This window comes from Papio anubis, chromosome 12, assembly GCF_008728515.1.
Source record: "Papio anubis isolate 15944 chromosome 12, Panubis1.0, whole genome shotgun sequence".
Taxonomy (NCBI): Eukaryota; Metazoa; Chordata; class Mammalia; order Primates; family Cercopithecidae; genus Papio; species Papio anubis.
The window spans coordinates 51,234,087-51,257,529 of record NC_044987.1 but is presented as its reverse complement, the minus strand read 5'-3'; the positions used below and the strand labels follow the sequence as shown (position 1 = coordinate 51,257,529).

The window sequence follows — 23,443 nt, the reverse complement described above, 5'->3', positions numbered from 1 at the left end:
GCAATGTTTGCTATTGGTAGTCAAGATTTTCAATGTGAAAGAAAAAATACAATTATAAAGTCAAGTAGCTACTTAAAAACATAATGTTAAAATTGAATCGTTAATACAATGTGAACCCTTTTTTAATTTTTAATGCATTTTTTAATTGGCAAATAAAATTTTACATATGGTGTATATAACATGATGTTCTGAAATATGTATACACTGTAGAATGGCCAAATTGAGCTAATTAACATAAGCATTACCTCACATATTTATCATTTTCTGTGGTAAGAACACCTAAAATCTACTCCCTTAACAATTTTTAAGTATATAATACATCCTATTATTTTTCAAAATACAGTTTTCCCCTACTATCTGAATTTTCATTATACACAGTTTCAATATTAAAAATTCATGAACTAAGTAGACTACTGAAAAGGTCCATAAACCTTGTCATCCCAGCACACCACAGACATTCTAAGTTATAAGATTTTCATGTCTATACCATTCCCACCAAAAGAAACTAGGGCTTATTAGTGAAGTGGCTGAGTGACATTTGAGACAAGAAAGCTGCAAGATAAGCCTATGCATTTTGCTGTGCAAGGAAGCAAGAAAGTGCTCAGAATTAATGGAGAGTTACATTTAAAGAACGTAGGAACCAACTACAAGGGACTATCACTGGCAATCATTTTAATAAATTGAATGTAAAAAAAAAATTAAACATAAAGAGAATAATCACTGTAGTTAATTGAAACATTCAATTCATGAAACTCCATTCATCCACAAAAATATTTTTAAAAAGGAAAGAAAGGAAAAAGTTCATTTGCCACCATTGAAGTTCTCTATTAAATCAACTCCTTACTTTGAAATTGGGAATTAAAAAGTAAAAAATTCAACATTTAACCTGCCTGTCCAACAGAACTGTATTTGATGGCAGCGAATAGTCCCAGTTAATAAAGAAGAGCTGTGTTTAGTCAAATGTCAGCTAATGTAGAAGGAATGACAGAGTTAGAATAATGACAGTTCTGTAAATTTACTGATTCAGGTAAGAATTACCAATTGGTGTTAAAAGCATTAGGAAAACGGATAATATGAAAATGAACATTCATATAGTATCAAAGTAATACCATAGAGAATACTCTCTTGTCACAAGGGGAAAACATAACTACAATGGAAGGATCAGGCTGTCATCACTTTAATCTAGTAATCAATTTTGTTAGCATCATCAATGGTAGAGCAGGCAAGGATTATGTATCTCCTCATGTGGCACAACTTGAAGCCCATATCACCTATGATGTGTTCCTGCCAAAAATGTTCCATTTTATCTTAATCCAGACTTTAGATCTAATTTCCAGGTTCCAGGAAATATAAAGGTAAAAGAGCAAGTTGAAGATACTTTAAACGGACAACAGATACTGAAGGCAGGACATTTTACAAGACAATTGACAAGGCAATATCATGAGAAAGCACTATTTTAGATTAAATGAATTTTAAGGAACATAATAACCAGACATAATACATGACCCTGGATTGGATCCTAGTTTGAACAAACAATATTAAATAAAGATGTAGGGACAAATGTGTAATTTTAATACGGACTAGTTATTAATGATACAGGTTGAGCATCCCTAATCCAAAACTCCAAAATCCAAATGCTCCAAATCTGAAACTTTTGAGCACCAACATGATACTCAAGGGAAAGGCTCATTAGAGCATTTCAAATTTTGGATTTTCAGATTAGTTATATTCAATCAGTAACTATAATATGACTATTACATAATCAAAAAAAAAATCCAAAATCTGAAATGCTTCTGGTCCTAAGCATTTCAGAGAACAAATACTCAATTTGTACTAAAGACTCGTTGATTTTGTCAAAAATGATCATATTGTTTTGGCTACATAAGAAAATGATTTCTTAAACTGAACTTTAAATATATTTTTGAGATTTTTTTTACCCTTTGAGATTTTTTAACTTAATATTTAAAATGTAATTATCAAATACTACAACATGGTAAGATTCATGTACAACTGTCTGAATTTACAGAGTTACCCTGCAGTACAGTCTCACTGAGCCTTTAGCATCATGGGGGCTGAATTCCTCAGTGCTTTGGAAGGACAGAAATGAGAATGCAGCACCAAGTCTGGATCAGACATATGCTGTTCCAGTGCTGCTCCAGTCTCCCAGGAACAGTGCTTAGTTCTGACCTAAACCAGACTGTAAACCCTGTAAGACTTGCCTAGGTCATTCTAAAACAGATGAGACATCCTGCACCCAGCTCTATCTACATACACAGTTACCATTCACACCACAGGTTCCAAAACGCAAGTGTCTCAAAACTTTACCTAACTGCATACTTCCTGGTATCTATGATCATCACCATATGTAGTCCTAAAACATAATGTTCTGATCTAAAGACTGTCTACTTTTCAGGAAAATAAGCAGTTTTGATGGACTAGGTATGTAATAATGATGTCCATGTGCTATAAACTCTTCCATTATACATGTTAATTTACTCAATCTTTCACTCAACAAGAATCTATTGAACTCCTATTCTGGGCCAAGTACTAAGCTAAGCAGTGGGATAAAGAGTTGGCTGAGCTACAGTCCCTGAATTTAACTTAAACTAACTCAACTATATCCACTCAGCCTAAAAATGAAAGGGCAAGAAAGGCAGACAGACAGTGAAAGGAAGACGGACAAGTGATTCCACCTGCTTCCATTCAGTTAGTACAGTAGTTCTCCATGTGAGGTCCCCGGACCAGCAGTATCAGCTTCACCTGGGAACTTGTTGGAAATGCAATCACAGAAACCGTGGGGGTAAAACCCAGTAAACTGTGCTTTAACAAGCCCTACAGGTGATTCTGTAAAGTTTTGAAAACGACTGAGTTAGCATAAGCACCAAAATAAGACATTAATTTGTTATTCCTTCTCTCGTTCTAGGTTTTAGAATAGCTAAAATACTGTAAGCATCTCACCATGCTGAATGAGACTCTGGTGTCTAAAGATTTGAATTACCACTGAACATACCCCCAAATATAAGCTAACTGTATCATTTAAAACTCAATATGAGAAACCACCACAGGATCACCTTTTGAAGCTCAGCAGGTTTCAACAGGGGAGGAAAAACTGACTGTGTTGGACTTAAAGAAAGGAAGCTCATGGCTCTCTAACAAGACGCCTTCCCATGAGATTCTTGAAGATAATTTTGCCCTAATGATTTTCACCTCACCCACTGACTACAGAACTGAGTCTTCATGTAAACTGAGATATTGCTGTAGCCTTTAAAAGCGTCCCACAAAGAAAAACATTAATAATCCAGTCTAAAATTTTCAAATTTGAAAACATGGGTGTCTGTGTATGTCATGCTAAATATAACTGATAAAAAGTTCTTGCCAGAGAAACACTTCCATCTAGAATCACAAGGGCCACAAGAACTTCAGAACCAGAGAAGGCCAAATTCCCTTGTGTGGCCGTGCCCAAGGTACTCCTGCTCCTAGCAATAGTCTTGATTGTTAAGACTGGGGAAAAGAGAGAGGAACCCTGGCAAGAAAGCAGACTTGGGAGTTAACAGACCTGAACTTGAATCTCTTCTAACTGTGAAGCCTCAAGCAAATCACTTAACCTCTCTGAACCTTAGTGTCTTCCTGTATAAAATAAGGATAACCACGTATAATTCAAAGGATTGCTGTGAGGATAGGGAAAATGTACCTAAAGTACTAGGCGTAGTTCCTGATATATACATGCTTAAAAGATGTTAGTTCTCTCCATCCCATCTGCACACCAATCCTAAGCACAGAGTACTTAGATGGGAGACAGATTAAGTTCTTCACAGAATTACAGGACCTTAGAATGTCAAAATCTCCCATTTTTTGAGTGCTTCACCTAGGTACTAAACAACTGGAAATATGTAGTGAAATGTCCTTTGCACAACATGAATTTACAGATTTTCCTTGGCTCCTTCCTATCATCAAGGATATCAACTTCTGGCTAGATAACTAGATAGTTTTCAATACCTAATGGCCAGGCACACTAGGGGCAGTATGCCCTCTGCTGTTGAGAAGTGGGACCCACATGCCACTTCCTGTTCTGGGCTCCTGAATAAAGATTTTATGAATCACAACACGAAAAGGTGACAAGGGCCTTAGAAACTATTCCATCTGTGTTTCTCAACTGAAGAAATTAGGCTCAACGAGGTCACGTGACTTGGCCATGGTCACAAGGTAGAGGCAGAGCTAGAACTTTATTTTTGCAATTTGGTTTATTGAGCCAATTAAAATAAATAATAGCACTGTAAAGACAACACAGTATGGCTTCAGAAAGGAAACAAACCTCTCTAGTCATGCACAGCAGTTCTTTCTAGCATATGGCTCAAGAAATTTCATTTTCTTCTTTTTTAAAATTTTTTTTTATGGTTCAAGAAATTTCAAAACATGCTTCCCCACTTTACCATATGGAGGAGAAATAGATCTGTGAGAATGGGTAGGCAAGAAGAAAAGAGACCATTCTTCAAATGATGTTTATTATACAAAAGTAATTATTTGGACTTTAAAACCATTCAAGAATAAAGTTCGCATACAGAAAAATCAGTAGCAACATTACATCTGTTAGTTTTGCTGGCAACTTGGGGACAGCATGTGTGGAAGAGGTGGGGATGGGAGGGAATAACACAGAGCACCTACCACGTGTCTGCCACAGCGCTGTTGCTTTACACATACCCCTTCACCATCTCGGCAGTTACCGTCTGGGGCACTTTCATCACCCAGTTTTAAAATAAGAAGGCTGATGCTCAGAGAGGTCAGATAGCTTGCCCAAGGGAATGTAACTAATAATTAGGAATCAAATGTAATTCTTTTCAGGTGCTTTTAACCCCTACCCAATCCCAAGAAAACCCAGATCTTTATACTCATTGCATTATAACATGCTAATGCAGATAAAGCTGACTTTAAACTTCAACCCTCAGTAGGGGACACTCGCAGTGAGTATCTTTCTCCTAAATTTGCAAAAAGAAGGACAAATCTCCCAGCCATTTACTAACAGTTACATTGCAGAATATGTAGAATGTTGGTCTTTTCACTGACCTGACAATAATTGTTACTACACTACTATTGCTAACTCCATTAGGCACTGATAAAACCAAAATCACATTGGCTCCTTCTCGGCAGCCTTCGGTTTTAGAAAATTCAGTATGCAGTTGGATTCATTCAGGCACCCAGATGTCTAATAACAGTTAACTAAAATTTTACTCAACATACAAAAAGTATACCCAGAGATATACATGACCAAAAAAATTAACTAATGCCTCCAATAAATCAAAGCACCTTAAAGGAGTTTTTCACGTGCTCTGGTTTTCAACTCTAATGCAGAGATGCTAAAATAAAATAAGACCTTCTTTCTCCCATTTGACGTGTGTGTCCTATATTAATTTGGGGATTGTGGGGTTACATTCCATTAGAGTTCTTAAATGGAGACTGACAACTTTCTGGGCATGCTTGATATCCCCTGAAAGGATAGACACCTTTATGTTAGAAGAACACAGGTTCCCAAAGAAGGACTAAAAGGTAGCAGGAAGGTGGAGTTTAGACAAGCCCTAGATCTACAGTTGGAGAAGGATGGATGTCTAGGAGTGGGTTCCTACTAAGTTGTCCCTCACACATGGGCACCCTAGAGCTAGGACAAGATCAGAGAGCAAGCCACATCCTATGATTCAGATCTCTGGCTCTTGGATGACTCCTGGTTTATTTCTTCTTTATTATGTCAAGGCCTTTCAAAAACCCTGCTTAAATATTCTAGCTTTACTCATCCATACAATGAGGATACCAGAAAGTACTGGAGATTAAATTTGACTTAAAGAATTAAAGGGGAAACAGTATCCCCCAGAAAGTGTGGTGGTGGCAAAGGAAATGCTAACAAGTCCCTCCAAGAGGGAGATGAGTCCAAGAAGGAACTGTCCTCCCTTCCCACAAAGATGCTCTCGTCATTGCCAACCTTAACGGGTCGAGCTTCCATCTTAACAAAAAGGGTGGAAGTCCTTGCCGAGATATCTTTCAAAGGCAATCATCTTTGTACGTAATAAGACACTGCTCCTCTTTACACGCCCTTCTATAAGTGTTAACCAGGAGAGAGAACTGCATTCCCTGACTCTTATGCTTTTTTTTTCCTAACATGCCTCTAATCTTAAAAATGAGACTCTTAGAAATAAATTTATTTAAAGAGAAAATGGTAAATGAGAAAGGGAAGAAAATAAATGATAATGGGAGAATCCATCATGGGGAAAATTTGGTGCCCCAGCCTCCTATACTCAGATAGTTTGAAAGGCAAAAACACAATAGCTACCGCAGTGCCCTTGTACATGGCAGATACTTTATAGATAATTGTTTTTATTTTATTTTATTTTTTGAGCCAGAGTCTTGCTCTGTCGTCCAGGCTGGAGTGCAGTGGCGTGATCTCAGCTCTCTGCAACCCCCGCCTCCTGGGTTCAAGTAATTCTCCTGCCTCAGCCTCACTAGTGGCTGGGATTACAGGTGTCCACCACCACACCCGGCTAATTTTTGTATGTTTAGCAGAGACAGGGTTTCACTATGTTGGCCAGGCTGGTCTCGAACTCCTGACCTCAAGTGATCCGCCTGCCTCAGCCTCCCAAAGTGCTGGGATTACAGGCATGAACCACTGTGCCCAGCCATAGATAATTGTTCAATTGATGCAGTTCAAACCTTCTAAGTAAGTGGTTCTTGTGTTTCTGATTATGAGGTTCCCTTGTTAATGTTAAAATTATCATAGATGTGTTATATATTAGTAACCAGTGCTTGAGAAAATATGAGAAACTATTATAAATTCAATAATGGTATAAATAAATATCACAACAGCATCTATCTACGTGGAAAAAAAAATGTGCTCGGTAACCAAATGGGGAGGGAAAACACCCTCTCGAAAAATTTTGCAGTGCTTAATAACCTTTCCTTCCTCAAACCAAGAACTCTGTGCCCCAGAGGCGGAATCGCTAAGTCATCAAAATGCTGTGAAACCAAAACACTCTTTGCTTTACTGCTAAAACAGAGGTGAAAATATCCTGCCCTTGAGAATACCTAAAATGCTCCAGTAAATCAAGAAATAGCATGTTGTATCAAATAACAGTTAAGTGTTTCATTAGAGGGAGATTCTATCTGTTGGCCAAACAGCTCTGTGAAAGTACCACATAATCAATGCCTTCCCATGGCTCAGGAAGCTTTGTACTAAGAGAATTAGCTGGCCACAGCTCAAGCTCCCAAATTAGAGAAAAAGTGCTGCTGTAATCAAGTACTGCATATAAATTGTAGGAAATGTTACACCACTAGAGGGCGCCCTTATATAAGTAGTAAAGTCGGAAAGCCCATTAGGGGTTTTTTGTTTGTTCTTTAAGAGACGGGGTCTCCCTCTGTGGCCCAGGCAAAGTGGAGTGGTCCGATCACAGCTCACTGCAGCCTCGAACTCCTGGGCTCAGGCGATCCTCCTTCCTAGGCTCAAGAGTGGCTGGAACTAAAGGCGCACACCACCACACTTGGTTCGTTATGTTTTAAATTAAGTTTCGTAAAATCTTAGGACAGAAAGGGAACTTAGATCTCAAGTCCAAACTCTTGGATAAAAAACAGACAAGGAGATGCCAGTTATTTTGAATCTTTCTTTTCTAAATAAATATATGTTCACATAATTGAAACATAGCAATCATCTCCCTTCTTTTTAAAGTCAGGATTCAAAATCTGTGCTGTCAGAAACCAGGATATTGGTTACCATTGCAGGGGAAAAGTGACTGTAAAAGAAAATAAGAGGATTCTGGAGTTAGGATAATGCATTGTTCTGTATGTATAATAAGATAATTCAAAAGCACATTGATAAACATTTAAAATCTCATTGAAGATATATATTATTTTACAAGGTACATGTTTATATTTCTATTTCACTATATAGTCATATGTAAATTATATTGCACTAAATCACATTAATATTAAATTTTTCTTTCATTTAAAAATACTTATTGAGTACTCACTAAAAGGCAGGTATTAAGAAAAAAAACTAAGATACAATTCCATTTCTCAAGTTCTGGGGAATCTAAGAGAAATGATTCATGTGCTAGTAAACAACCAAGCAGTGGTGTGGTTAAGTTCTGTATACAAAGCACTGTGGGAGCTCAGAAGCCAAAGCCACCACTCTGCCCGTGGAAATTACAGAGGGCTGCACCAAGGAAGTAATATCTGAGCTGAACTTTGACACAGAGAAGAATTTTTTTTTTCAGGTACAAAAGAGCATTTCAAGCAAAGGAAGAAAAACATGTGCTATGATGAGCTATACAGAATGAGCATAAATTAGGGGCTGCTGTTTTATGGCAAGACGTTTATGAGGGGAAGACATGGGAGATGAGATTAGACTCACTGGATGCCACGGTGGCTCACACCTGTAATCCCAGCGCTTTGGGAGGCTGAGGTGGGAGGATCAAATTGAGGCCAGGAGTTTGAGACCAGCCTGGCCAACATGCAAAACCTCTTCTCTATAAAAACACAAAAAAATTAGCCGGGTGTGCTGATGCATGCCTATAATCCCAGCTACTTGGGAGTCTGAGGCCTGAGAATCACTTGAACCTGGGAGGCAGAGGTTGCAGTAAGCCAAGATCACACCACTGCATTCCCACTTGGGTGACAGAGCAAGACTCTGTCTCAAAAAAAAAAAAAAAAAAAAAAAAGGAAAAAGAAAAACCTAGGCCAGGCTCACTGGCTCACACCTGTAATTCCAATACTTCAGGAGGCCAAGGCAGTAGGATCACTTGAGCCCAGGAGTTCAAGACCAGCCTGGGCAACATAGCAAGACCCTGTCTCTACAAAAAATAAAAATATTAGCTGGGTGTGGTGGTACATGCCTGTAGTCCTAGCTACTCAGGATGCTGAGATCAGAGGATCCCTTGAGCCCAGAAGTTTGAGGTTACAGTGAACTATGATCATGCCACTGCACTCCAGCCTGGGTGACAGAGCGAGACCCCATCTCAAAAAAAGAAGAAGAAGAAAGAAAAAGAAGAAGAAGAAGAGAAGAAGGAAAAAGAAGAAGAGAAAGAAGGAAGAAAGGAAGGAAGGAAAGAAAAAAAGCAGTATAGAGAGACAGAAGAAAGAGAAGGGAAGGGAAAGGAGGAAGGAAAGAAGGAAGAAAGAGAGGAAGGGAGGGAGAAAGGGAGGAAAGAAACCTAGCTGAAATCCAAGATTGTTTCTCTAAACCAACAGTGAATGAAAAACATCCATTGGAAATAGACTCAACTAGGCAGGGACTTTTTTCTGTTTTGTCCAGTGACTGGAATAAAGCCTGGCATGTAGTAGAAGACCAGTGAATATATAGAGAGTAAATGAATGCATGCATGTATCGTGGCTGTACAGTTGGTATACAAACAAAACTGAGAATGGAAAGCAAAGTTCCGAAGAAGGTCAAGTTTGTGCAGGTTCATTTATTGGGTGGGTCTGTTCCCAGCTTTGGAAGAGTTGCACAACACTGTAATTGGATGTGCCTTTTGCCCCATGGCAAATCACATGCCTAAGGGAGAACCCAAGCCTTAAATCTAAGGGCAATGCACAACAGTTTGGTCTGCTGAGGAAGTAGGAAATGCATGCCTACTGCTGGGTGGAGAAACAGTTATAAATAACTACAAATAATACAGACAGAAGGCCATCTTTGCAGGGGGTGCAAGAGAAGGGCTAATCAGCATTTTACCAAAGTATATTACCTAAAACATAATTAATCTTGGTGACAGGGTTATAAGTTAAAGTTTTTAAGACTGGAAAGGACTTTAAAGTCATGGCTGTCAGCCAGGACACAATAACTTTACCTGAGAAACAGCTTTCTGTAAAATGTACAACATAGTAGCTCGTTCAGCAGCATACTAGTGTTTGGTGAACCCACATGTGCTGCAAAATGTTGATTTGATCAATGTGTAAAATATGTGTTTCCAACAACAGAGTTTTAAGGAAGAAACAGGGGAGAGGTGTAATGCCCTAGGACAAAAAGTAACTGGAGGGAATAGTTGAGACTATAAGTAAGTGAGGGATATGTGATGCAGCCAGATCCCAAGGAGGGAATGGGGTCAATAGCACCAACAGAAGAATCTGACTTGGGCCGAACAAGGAACCGCTTCTCCACTGGGAAACAGATGGATGCAGGAGTTATCTTTCTAATTATCGAGTGAGGAAACTAAAAGGGTTCTAGTTAAAATGCCTGTCATATAACACCTTAGTTTTTAGTCAATGAAGTAAAGAGACAAGGTAATCTATTAAAAGAGATAGTAAAAGAGAGCCCAGGATGGCAATGATTTAAAGACAGGTAAAAGTGCAGCATGGAAGAAAAAACTGATGCCTAAGACTCCATAAAGTTCCTGAGGTTAGAGACTGAATTGGTAGGCACAATAATCTGCCTATGTATGGGCTTGCTTAGCAGATATTCACAACCCAGGAGCAGAAGCAGAGAAGTTTGATGGTTGGATAAAACCAGGATGAGAATGTCATAAAGGGGTTGTGAGAGAGGACAGGGGGCAAGAGAATTAAGGTCATTCCTGTCTTCATGCAGCCTGAATATACCCAGAGCTATGAGGTCCTGTCCACCACAGACAAATGCTGCCATAATCTGTTAGCTGATTTGCAAGGTAATCTAAACTATGCTGTATTTATTCTATTTTAAGGAGTAAATAATCTTGCCAGAACTCATATATATGATATATAAGCATTTCGATAATAATCTTATAAAAATAATGTAAGGCTGCATATCATCAAGGCCTTACAAGTTTATATTCTTCTGTTTTGCTAAACATAAGATGATGTGTTACTGTTTTTCTTCCTTTATAATCTACTGTTCTAAATCTTTTTCTTTTTTTTCTTTTTGAGACAGAATCTGACTCTGTCACCCAGGCTGGAGTGCCGTGGCATGATTTGGCTCCTGCAACCTTCACCTCCTGGGTTCAAGTGATTCTCCTGCCTCAGCCTCCCGAGTAGCTGGGACTATGGGTGTGCCCTGCCATGCCCAGCTACTTTTTGTATTTTTAGTAGACACGGGGTTTTGCCATGTTGCCCAGGCTGGTCTTGAACTCCTGACCTCAAGTGATCCACCCGCCTGGGCCTCCCAAAGTGCTGGGATTATAGGCATAAGCCATTGCACCTGGCCTGTTCTGAATGTTTCTTCTCTACATGCAAAATGTTCTCCTGATACCACTGATATAACTACATCACATCTTCTGAGAGATAGAGGCTGGTATCTGATAGTATAATGTAAAAGGACAAAGACCCTTCAACCTCCAAAAAAGGGCAAAAATCACATTTCTCATGAACAGGAGTTCAGACCTGTGATCTATGTAACTCACAATTCACTCTTGCATACTACCTCTCCTGCAAAGAGCTGTGATGACCTCACAAATCTTCTGTTCTCCAACTGAGCAACCCCAGTTCTTACTATTTCCCATATAACACTATATTCTAAAGTCCTCCTAACCCTGCTCACACTCTGGATTAATTAACATTCCCTCTTACAGATGGTGTGCCCAGAGCTGAGTACAATATGTAACATGTGGTCTAATAAAGTGCCTTGCTCATCACTTGCCAGGAATAAATAACCAGTGAGTGTGTTTATAGACCTTATCCATGGTTTTGCTTTCTGCAGTTTCAATTACCCGTGGTCAACCATCGTCAGAAAATAGGTGAGTACAGTACAACAAGATATTTTGAGAGAGAGAAAGAGACTGCGTGTTCCCATAATGTGTCATAATTGTTTATTATTCATTAAAATGAATCTCTTATTAATCTCTTATTGTGCCTAATTTATAAATAAAACTTTATCATAGGTATGTATGTATAGGAAAAAAACATAGTATATATAGTGTTCAGTACTAACCAACGTCTCTGGCATCCACTGGGGGTCTTGGAACTTATCCCCCATGAAGAAGGGAGGACTACTGTATAGCTCCAATAACACAGCCTACTTTTAATTGAAAGTCATGTAGGTATACTGGGTTGAATAGCATCCCCCCAAAATTTATGTCCTTCCTAGAACCTCAGAATGTGACTTTATTTAGAAATAGGATCATTGCAGATGTCATTAGTTAAGATGAGGTCATGCTGGAGAGGGGTGGGCCCTTAATCCAATATGACTGGTGTTCTTGTAAGAAAAGAAGAGACAAAGAGGCACAGAGAGAAGAATGCCATATTAAGACACAGATGCACAAAAGCAAGATGGCCCACGTGACAATGGAAGCAGAGATTGGAATCAAGCAGCTTCCAGCAAAAGAATGCCAAGGACTGCCAACAGCCAGCAGAAGCTTAGCAGAGGACACAGACCAGACTCTTCCTCGGAGCCCGGACCAGGCTCTCCCTCGGAGTCCCCAAGAAGTAACTAATCCTGCTGACACCCTGACTTTGGACTTCGGGTCTCTGGAAGTGAGAGGATAAATTTCTGTTGTTTTAAGCCTCATAGTTTGTGATACTCTGCAGCCCAAAGCAACTAATACAGAAGGTCTCTCTATGGAGGTGGCAATGGAACTGAAGCCTGAAGGAGGCAGACAAGGAAAGAACTCTAGAAAGAAGAAACAGAAAATACAAAGAGCTAGAGGCCAGAAAGAGCTTAATGTGGAAACAATAAGACCAGTGGTGAACAAGACAGAGAATGGTAGTGGATGAGGCTTAGAGCTAAGCGGGCTATGATAGGGAGTCTGAAAGTCTGAACTTAAGGGCAATACGAAGCCTTCAAGAGTTTTAAAACTTATTCTGATTTAAAAAAAAAAAAAAAAAAGATCAGTTTACCTGTTCTGTGGAAGATGGCCTAGAGGAAATTTTTTAAAAAGAAAAAAGAAAGAAAGTGAGAAGAAAGCAGAAGGCTATTGAAAGGTTCACATGGCACATGATTATGAGAACAAGTCAGGCTTCAAGCCAAGGTAGGTCGCTCTTAAATTGCTACATATTCAACATATATAATAATGTTTACTCTCCAAAGTCGTAATACACCCAAGAAAGATCTCAGTGAAGAAGGACTCAATATATGACATCAGCAGTATTCGTTTAACAACAATCAACAAAAGGAAGTCTTTTGAACAGTTGTAGTCACCACCATAGCCCATGTATAACAGATTCTGCACTGGTCCTGACTATGGGCATTGTAAACACTAAACAGCCCACTAAATTAGCAAAAGAGTTCCAAGGCCATCAGGCTCCCCCCAGCATTTAATAGAAGTCAATAAAGCATATTCTATTGCTACCCTTTTCTCCAAAACCTATTAAAGAAATTGATAGAAGGTAATAAACTAATTGTTCTCAAACGTTTCGGTCCTGTTCCACCCTGGTGAGATAAAAGACATCAACCAGCCACAATCTTCACTGGTTACCTCTGATGAATTAATAAACTACATTTTTTAAAAATAAAAAGCACATACAAACATAGTATTACAACATAATGCTAAAATACAACTCTTCCTCCTCCATGGAGAATCTTCTGTGAATGATACCGTGAGAACCACTGAAACAGAAAACTTACAACCTCTTTTCAGAGACTGCTTTAAAATATTTTTTTTATCACATTGAAAAATACATGATATTAAAGCACTCTGGAAAATTAAACTTTACAAAATCCCCACATGAATAGCATCCACAAAAGGAAGCAGCTGAGGAAAGTAATGTCTAAGTTTTTTCCTCCTGGAAACTCCAACATCAAATTTGCAGTCCTGATATCACTATAAAATGTCCTCCAGGGACTTTTTATCATTATCTTAAAGACACACTCTACAGACTACTCATTGTTTTGCACATTCATCCGGTCTAAATGATAATGGCGCTGTAAAAAAGATAAAGGAAGGGAAAAGGATATCCTCAGCAGAAACCAAAAAGCTCAGAACAATAACAGCAAGTTCAAATGTAACCAAGTGGCTTCCTTTGATTACTTTCAGGTGGTTTTGCCACCACATCACCAGATAATCAACAACTTCCCAGAGCTGGTAGGATGTGTAAGTATTTCTTGAGTGCCTACCATGGGATAAGTACTAGAGTTACAACAGTGAACAAGCTAGATATGGTCACTGCCCTCACAGAGCTTATAGTCTGGTGACAGACAACAAGAAACAGAAAACAAACAAGCAAACACACAAATAAGAACTTAGAAACTAATTGTACAGGTTTTACCTGGGTGTGGTGGCTCACACCTGTGATCCCAGGACTTTGGGAGGCCAAGGCTGGCAGATCACTTGAGCCAAGGAGTTCGAGACCAGCCTGGGAAACGTGGCAAAACCCCGTCTCTTCAAAAAATATAAAAATTAGCATGGCATAATGGCATGCACCTGTGCTACTAGGCACTCAGGAGGATGAAGTGGGAAGATCACCTGAGCCCAGGAGGTCGCGGCTGCAATGAGCTGTGATCACGCCACTGGGCTCCAGCCTGGGCAACAGAGTGAGATCCTGTTTCAAAAAAAAAAAAAAAGAAGAAAAGGAAACTAGTTGTACAGGTTTTATTTTGATAGAGAATAACAGAGGCAGATCGACTTTTAATAGAGTGGTCAGAAAAGAAGTCTTGGAGCAGGCAATAGTTAAGCCTTTAATCCACACAGCTGTCTACCCTGTGAAAGGTCCTGGGGGTTCTATTCAACGCCACTCCCTTCATGAAGCATTCCTGCCTTCTTCGTGCTTTCAGGGTATTTTAGATATATTATAATCTTTTCAAATGTAGCCTTGCACTGTAGTTATTTATACATGCATGTCTTATAACCTTCATACTACTATAAACTGTAAAACTGTAAAAAACCCAGATAAAAAAAGTTAGAATCTATTGAACACACCACGTATGTTATTTCCTCCTGCCCCTGTGAATAGTGTAAGGGCTGAACTAGGGCTATAGGTAAATAATCTCAACTGTTCTTCAGAGGAACCCTATGGAGTAGAGAGGCTGTGTTTTCCCCCCCATGCCCTACTGCCTCTCCCTTTCTGGCTAATCTCTGTACCCACAAAGCACAAAGCACAATGTGCACAGGCCTTGCTACATCAATGACTCCTGAGTTGAACTGGGAGAAGTGAGATGTGTGATGTGACACCTGAAGACTGAGTGACCTCACCCGAACTTAGACTACACCAGTTAACTCTGCTCTAGGCCTGTGGGGCTACCAGCAAGACTGTTTTCTTTCTATCAGAGGTGTGTTAGCCTCAGGAAATGTGAACAGATACTACAATTATCCAGTTCAAATCCAACTCAACCTTGAAAAGTAGAAAAGTTGTAAACACATAGGCGACTATAATTAATACTGAGACTCCTCAGCAAAGACAAGGCTCTTTCACTGTCCCACCATTTCCTGAGTGCTTACTCTGTGTGCCTGGCTACACTGGATACAAGGATAAAAGCCTTATTTTTTGCTCTCAAGGAGGCCACAGTCTACCAGAGGAGACAAGCAAGCAAAGAAATTATTTCCACACAAGGAATGCACATTATGAATGTGGGTGAGAACAAGGTGATTGTTACGGCAGCAAAGAGGAGACACCACCCAACTAACCAGTGGTACACAAGGCCATAGTGAAGGCAAGCTCAGAGAAGCTGATAATGTCCATCATGGCACCCTGCTCCCCTCTTTTCCAGCTTCATCTTCTACCACATGGCCCTCTCCCACTTCATATTCCAGAAATGCTCTGGACATATGCTTTCTCAAGTCTCCAGGCTTCTTTACATGGATTTCCTCCTGCCCGGAATGCCTTCCTGTCTCGCATCATTACAAAAAAAAACTACTACTTCATCCTCAAAATGTTCATTCAAGTGCTGCCCCCTCTGCAGAGTTTTCTAGGACAACCCCAAGCCCAAAGGAGAATGCTCTTTCTCTGATTCTATGACAGCTTCCAGAACAGTCACCACCACACTGTGCTATCACTGTTTTGAAGGTTGGCTCAGCACAGTGAAAACAGCCCAGCTCTATAACCTGAAAGTTCCACGTTGAAATGCTGACTGTGCCACTTTCCAGCTAGGTGATTTCCAGAAAACTCTTTCATATCTCAGTACCTCAGTTGCTTCATCTATAAAAGGGAAAACTAATAACTTACTTACAAGGTTGCAAGGATTCAAGGTGGTGTGTGTACAAGCCCCTGACCACAGCAAAGACTGAAAAAATAATCCCAATGACTGATAACCAACAACAATTTTATATTGTGGTATTAAACAAAAAACACACAAAAGCATATTACAACCATATGTGTATTTTTACATTTGGCACGTGATATGGTTTTGCTATGTCCCCACCCAAATCTCAACTTCAATTGTATCTCCTAGAATTCCCACGTGTTGTGGGAGACACCCAGGGGGAGGTTATTGAATCATGGGGGCCAGTCTTTCTTGTGCTAGTCTCATGATAGTGAATAAGTCTCACAAGATCTGATAGGTTTATCAAGGGTTTCCACTTTTGCTTCTTCCTCATTTTCTCTTGCCACCACCTTGTAAGAAGTGCCTTTCACCTCCTGCCATGATTCTGAGGGCCCCCAGCCCTGTAGATCTGTAAGTCCAATTAAACCTCTTCTTCTTCCCAGTCTTGGGTATGTCTCAATCAGTTGCATGAAAACGAACTAATACAGTAAATTGGTACGAGTAGAGTGGGGCATTGCTGAAAGGATACCTGAAAATGTGAAAGCAACTTTGGAACTGGGTAACAGACAGAGGTTGGAACAGTTTGGAGGGCTGAGGATAAGACAGGAAAATGTGGAAAAGTTTGGAACCTCCTAGAGACTTGTTCAGTGGCTCTGACAAAAATGTTGATAGTGATATGAACAACAAGGTCCAGGCTGAGGTACTCTCAGATGGAGATGAGGAACTTGTTGGGAACTGAAGCAAGGGTGACTCTTGTTATGTTTTAGCAAGAGACTGGTGGCATTTTGCTCCACCCTAGAGATTTGTGGAGCTTTGAACTTGAGAGAGATGATTTAGGGCATCTGGCGGAAGAAATTTCTAAGCAGCAAAGTATTCAAAATGTGACTTGGGTGCTGTTAAAACATTCCATTTTAAAAGGGAAACAGCATAAAAGTTCAGAAAATTTGTAGCCTGATGATGCAGTAGAAAAGAAAAACCTACTTTCTAAGGAGAAATTCAAGCTGACTGCAGAAATTTGCATAAGTAGCAAGGAGCCTGATGTTAATCCCCAAGGCCATGGGGAAAATGTCTCCAGGCCATGTCAGAGACCGCAGGGCAGCCCCTCCCATCACAGGCCTGGAGCCCCAGGAGGAAAAAGTGGTTTCATGGGCTGAGCCCAGGGTCCCCATGCTGTGTGCAGCCTAGGGACTGGGTGCCCCATGTCCCAGCCACTCTAGCCATGGCTTAAAGGGGCCAACATAGAGTTCAGGCTGTGACTTCAGAGGGTGGGAGCCCCAAGCCTTAGCAGCTTCCACATGGTGTTGAGCCTGCAGGTGCATAGAAGTCAAGAATTGAGGTTTGGGAACCTCTGTCTAGATTTCAGAAGATGTATGGAAATGCCTGGATGCCCAGGCAAAAGTTTGCTGCAGGGATTGAGCCCTCATGGAGAACCTCTGCTAGGACAGTCTGGAAGGGAATGTGAGGTCAGAGCTCCAACACAAGAGTCTCTACTGGGGCAATGCCTAGTAGAGCTGTGAGATGAGGGCCACCATCCTCCAGACCCCATAATAGTAGACCCATCGACAGCTTGTACTGTGAGCCTGGAAAAGCCACAGACACTCAATGCCAGCCACTGAAAGCAGCTGGGAGGGAGGCTGTAACCTGCAAAGCCACAGGGGTGGAGCTGCCTAAGACCATGGGAACCCACCTCTTGCATCAGTGTGACCTGGATGTGAGACCTGGAGTCAAAGGAGATAATTTGGACCTTTAAAATTTGACTGCCTGCTGGATTTCAGACTTGCATGGGGCCTGTAACCCCTTTGTTTTGGCCAATTTCTCCCATTTGGAATGGCTGTATTTACCCAATACCTGAACATACATTGTATCTAGGAAGTAACTAACTTGCTTTTGATTTTATAGGCTCATAAGCAGAAAGGACTTGCCTTGTCTCAGATGAGACTTTGGACTGTGGACTTTTGGGTTAATGCTGAAATGAGTTAAAACTTTGGGGGATTGCTAGGAAGGCATGATTGTTTTTGAAATGTGAGGACATGAAATTTGGTGGGGCCGGGGTGGTATGATATGGTTTGGCTGTGTCCCCACTCAAATCTCAACTTGAATTGTATCTCCCAGAATTCCTACATGTTGTGGGAGGGACCCATGGGGAGGTAATTGAATCATGGGGGTTGTTTACCGTGCTATTCTCATGATAGTGAATAAGTCTCAAGAGATCTGATGGGTTTATCAGGGATTTCCACTTTTGCTTCTTCCCCATTTTCTCTTGCTGCCCCCATGTAAGAAGTGCCTTTCACGTCCCACCACGATTCTGTGGCCTCCCCAGCCATGTGGAACTGTAAGTCCAATTAAACCCCCTTTTCTTCCTAGTCTCAGGTATGTTCTTTATCAGCTGCATGAAAACAGACTAATACAGCATGTGACCCTGAAGAATGTAAAAAGCTGTTTGATGATCCATTTTCCACAGGTACAATTCTGTCCTGATTTAAGCAATAAAAACAATTTCATACAGCCTTTAAATAAAGGATCTTCTACAAGGGAAAATTGCCACAAAGAATATAACTGAGAAAAGATTTACCACAAAGGCTCATTTCACTAAGAAAAAAAATAATCAGTGGAAAACCAAGCAGCACATTTGGAGAGAAACTGACTCAGGGGTAATAATTATAATCTGCCACTACTATTTACTACAGGACATTCCTTCCCTTTAAAACCATAATGTTAGCAGCCTACAATTAAAAGATAATTATAACCATTTGCAAGTGATGGTGTTTTCATCCCATAGCCTAGTACCTTCTAGAACTCCCTATTTTTAAATTGTTCTTTTTTGATCATCCCAAAATGGATGAATATTAAAGAAAAGATAAATCTCCTTTATGTTATCTCACTTTGCTCTTTTTTTTATTATTATTATACTTTAACTTCTAGGGCACATGTGCACAACATGCAGGTTACACATGTATACATGAGCCATGTTGGTGTGCTGCACCCGTTATCTCGTCATTTACATTAGTTATATCTCCTAATGCTATCCCTCCCCCTCCCCCCACCCCACGACAGGCCTGGGTGTGTGATGTTCCACACCCCATGTCCAAGTGTTCTCATTGTTCAGTTCCCACCTATGAGTGAGAATATGTGGTGTTTGGTTTTCTGTCCTTGCGATGATGGTTTGCTCAGAATTATGGTTTCCAGCTTCATCCATGTCCCTACAAAGGACATGAACTCATCCTTTTTTATGGCTGCGTAGAATTCCATGGTGTATATGTGCCACATTTTCTTAATCCAGTCTATCATTGATGGACATTTGGTTTGGTTCCAAGTCTTTGCTATTGTGAATAGTGCCACAATAAACATACGTGTGCCTGTGTCTTTATAGTAGCATGATTTATAATCCTTTGGGTATATACCCAGTAATGGGATGGCTGGGTCAAATGGTATTTCTAGTTCTAGATCCTTGAGGAATCACCACACTGTCTTCCACAATGGTTGAACTAGTTTACAGTCCCACCAACAGTGTAAAAGTGTTCCTATTTCTCCACATCCTCTCCAGTACCTGTTGTTTCCTGACTTTTTAATGATTGTGATTCTAACTCATGTAAGATGGTATCTCATTGTGGTTTTGATTTGCATTTCTCTGAGAGCCAGTGATGACGAGCATTTTTTAATGTGTCTGTTGGCTGCATAAATGTCTTCTTGGCCAGGCGTGGTGGCTCACGCCTGTAATCCCAGCACTTTGGGAGGCTGAGGCAGGTGGATCACAAGGTCAGGAGATCGAGACCATCCTGGCTAACACAGTGAAACCACGTCTCTACTAAAAAAATACAAAAAATCAGCCAGGCGTGGTGGCAGGTGCCTGTAGTCCCAGCTACTAGGGAGGCTGAGGCAGGAGAATGGTGTGCACCCAGGAGGCAGAGCTTGCAGTGAGCGAGATCATGCCACTGCACTGCAGCCTGGCGAAAGAGCAAGACTCTGCCTCAAAAAAAAAAAAAATCTTCTTTTAAGAAATGTCTGTTCATATCCCTTGCCCACTTTTTGATGGGGTTTTTTGATTTTTTTCTTGTAAATTTGTTTAAGTTCTTTGTAGATTCTGATTATTAGCCCTTTGTCAGACAGTTAGATTGCAAAAATTTTCTCCCATTCTATACGGTGCCTGTTCACTCTGATGGCAGTTTCTTTTGCCGTGCAGAAGGTCTTTAGTTTAATTAGATCCCATTTGTCTATTTTGGCTTTTGTTGCCATTGCTTTTAGTGTTTTAGTCATGAAGTCCTTGGCCATGCCTATATCCTGAATAGTATTGCCTAGGTTTTCTTCTAGGGTTTTTATGGTTTTATGGCTAACATTTAAATCTTTAATCCATCTTGAATTAATTTTTGTATAAGGTGTAAGGAAGGGATCTAGTTTCACCTTTCTACATATGGCTACCCAATTTTCCCAGCACCATTTATTAAATAGGGAATCCTTTCCCCATTGTTTGTTTTTCTCAGGTTTATCAAAGATCAGATGGTTGTAGATGTGTGGTATTATTTCTGAGGGCTCTGTTCTATTCCATTGGTCTATATCTCTATTTTGGTACAAGTACCATGCTGTTTTGATTACTGTAGCCTTGTAGTATAGTTGGAAGTCAGGTAGCATGATGCCTCCAGCTTTGTTCTTTTGGCTTAGGATTGTCTTGGCAATGCAGGCTCTTTTTTGGTTCCATATGAACTTTAAAGTAGTATTTTCCAATTCTGTGAAGAAAGTCATTGGTAGCTTGATGGGGATGGCATTGAATCTATAAATTACCTTGGGCAGTGTGGCCATTTTCACAATATTGATTCTTCCTATCGATGAGCATGGAATGTTCTTCCATTTGTTTGTGTCCTCTTTTATTTCATTGAGCAGTGGTTTGTAGTTCTCCCTGAAGAGGTCCTTCACATCCCTTGTAAGTTGAAGTCGTAGGTGTTTTATTCTTTTTGAAGCAATTGTGAATGGAAGTTCACTCATGATTTGGCTCTCTGTTTGTCTGTTATTGGTGTATATGAATGTTTGTGATTTTTGCACACTGATTTTGTATCCTGAGACTTTGCTGAAGTTGTTTATCAGCTTAAGGAGATTTTGGGCTGAGACAATTGGGTTTTCTAAATATACAATCTGCAAACAGGGACAATTTGACTTCCTCTTTTCCTAACTGAATATCTTTTATTTCTTTCTCCTGCCTGATTGCCCTGGCCAGAAATTCCAACACTATGTTGAATGGGAGTGGTGAGAGAGTGCACCCCTGTCTTGTGCCAGTTTTCAAAGGGAATGCCTCCGGTTTTTGCCCATTCAGTACGATATTGGCTGTGGGTTTGTCATAAATAGCTCTTATTATCTTGAGACATGTCCCATCAATACCTAGTTTATTGAGAATTTTTATCATGAAGGGCTGTTGAATTTTGTTGAAGGCCTTTTCTCCATCTATTGAGATAATCATGTGGTTTTTGTCTTTGGTTCTGTTTATATGTTGGATTACGTTTATTGATTTGCATATGTTGAACCAGCCTTGCATCCCAGGGACGAAGCCAACTTGATCGTGGTGGATAAGCTTTTTGATGTGCTGCTGGATTTGGTTTGCCAGTATTTTATTCAGGATTTTTGCATCGAGGTTCATCAGGAATATTGGTCTTAAATTCTCTTTTTTGTGTGTGTCTCTGCCAGGCTTTGATATCAGGATGATGCTGGCCTCATAAAATGAGTTAGGGAGGATTCCCTCTTCTTTTATTGATTGGAATAGTTTCAGAAGTAATGGTACCGGCTCCTCTTTGTACCTCTGGTAGAATTCGGCTGTGAATCCGTCTGGTCCTTGACTTTTTCGGCTGGTAGGCTATTAACTATTGCCTCAATTTCAGAGCTGTTATTGGTCAATTCAGGGATTCAACTTCTTCCTGGTTTACTCTTGGGAGGGTGTATGTGTCCAGGAATTTATCCATTTCTTCCACATTTTCTAGTTTATTTGCGTAGAGGTGTTTATAGTATTCTCTGATGGTAGTTTGCATTTCTGTGGGATCGGTGGTGATATCCACTTTATCATTTTTTATGGCATCTATTTGATTCTTCTCTATTTTCTTCTTTATTAATCTTGCTAGTGGTCTATCAATTTTGTTGATCTTTTCAAAAAACCAGCTCCTGGATTCATTGATTTTTTGAAGGGTTTTTTGTGTCCCTATCTCCTTCAGTTCTGCTCTGATCTTACTTATTTCTTGCCTTCTGCTAGCTTCTGAAGGTGTTTGCTTTTGCTTCTCTAGTTCTTTTAATTGTGATGTTAGGGTGTCATTTTTGGATCTTTCCTGCTTTCTCTTGTGGACATTTAGTGCTATAAATTTCCCTCTAAACACTGCTTTGGCCTGTGTCCCAGAGATTCTGGTATGTTGTGTCTTTGTTCTCATTGGTTTCAAAGAACATCTTTATTTCTGCCTTCACTTCGTTATGTACCCAGGAGTCATTCAGGAGCAGGTTTTTCAGTTTCCATGTAGTTGAGCAGTTCTGAGTGAGTTTCTTAATCCTGAGCTCTAGTTTGATTGCACTGTGGTCTGAGAGACAGTTTGCTATAATTTCTGTTCTTTTACATTTGCTGAGGAGTGCTTTACTTCCAGTTATGTAGTCAGTTTTGGAATAAGTGTGATGTGGTGCTGAAAAGAATGTATATTCTGTTGATTTGTGGTGGAGAGTTCTGTAGATGTCTTAGGTGCGCTTGGTGCAGAGCTGAGTTCAATTCCTGGATATCCTTGTTAACTTCCTGTCTCGTTGATCTGTCTAATGTTGACAGTGGGGTGTTAAAGTCTCCCGTTATTATTGTGTGGGAGTCTAAGTCTCCTTGTAGGTCCCTAAGGACTTACTTTATGAATCTGGGTTCTCCGGTATTGGGTGCATATATATTTAGGACAGTTAGCTCTTCTTGTTGAATTGATCCCTTTACCATTATGTAATGGCCTTGTCTCTTTTGATCTTTGTTGGTTTAAAGTCTGTTTTATTAGAGACTAGGATTGCAACCCCAGCTTTTTTTTGTTTTGTTTTCCATTTGCTTGGTAGATCTTCCTCCATTCCTTTCTTTTGAACCTATGTGTGCCTCTGCACGTGACATGGGTGTCCTGAATACAGCAGACTGATGGGTCTTGACTCTTTATCCAATTTGCCAGTCTGTGTATTTTAATTGGAGCATTTAGCCCATTTACATTTAAGGTTAATATTGTTAAGTTTGAATTTGATCCTGTCTTTATGATATTAGCTGGTTATTTTGCTCATTAGTTGATGTAGTTTCTTCCTAGCATCGATGGTCTTTACAATTTGGCATGTTTCTGCAGTTGCGGGTCCAGTTGTTCCTTTCCATGTTTAGTGCTTCCTTTAGGAGCTCCTGTAAGGCAG

General features: G+C 40.1%; 1 protein-coding gene across 4 annotated transcripts in view; it reads right to left on the bottom strand.

Moving 5' to 3' along the window:
• PRCP (prolylcarboxypeptidase) overlaps positions 1–23,443 on the bottom strand; it is an 82,384-nt gene that overhangs the window by 35,561 nt on the left and 23,380 nt on the right. The window lies entirely within an intron of this gene.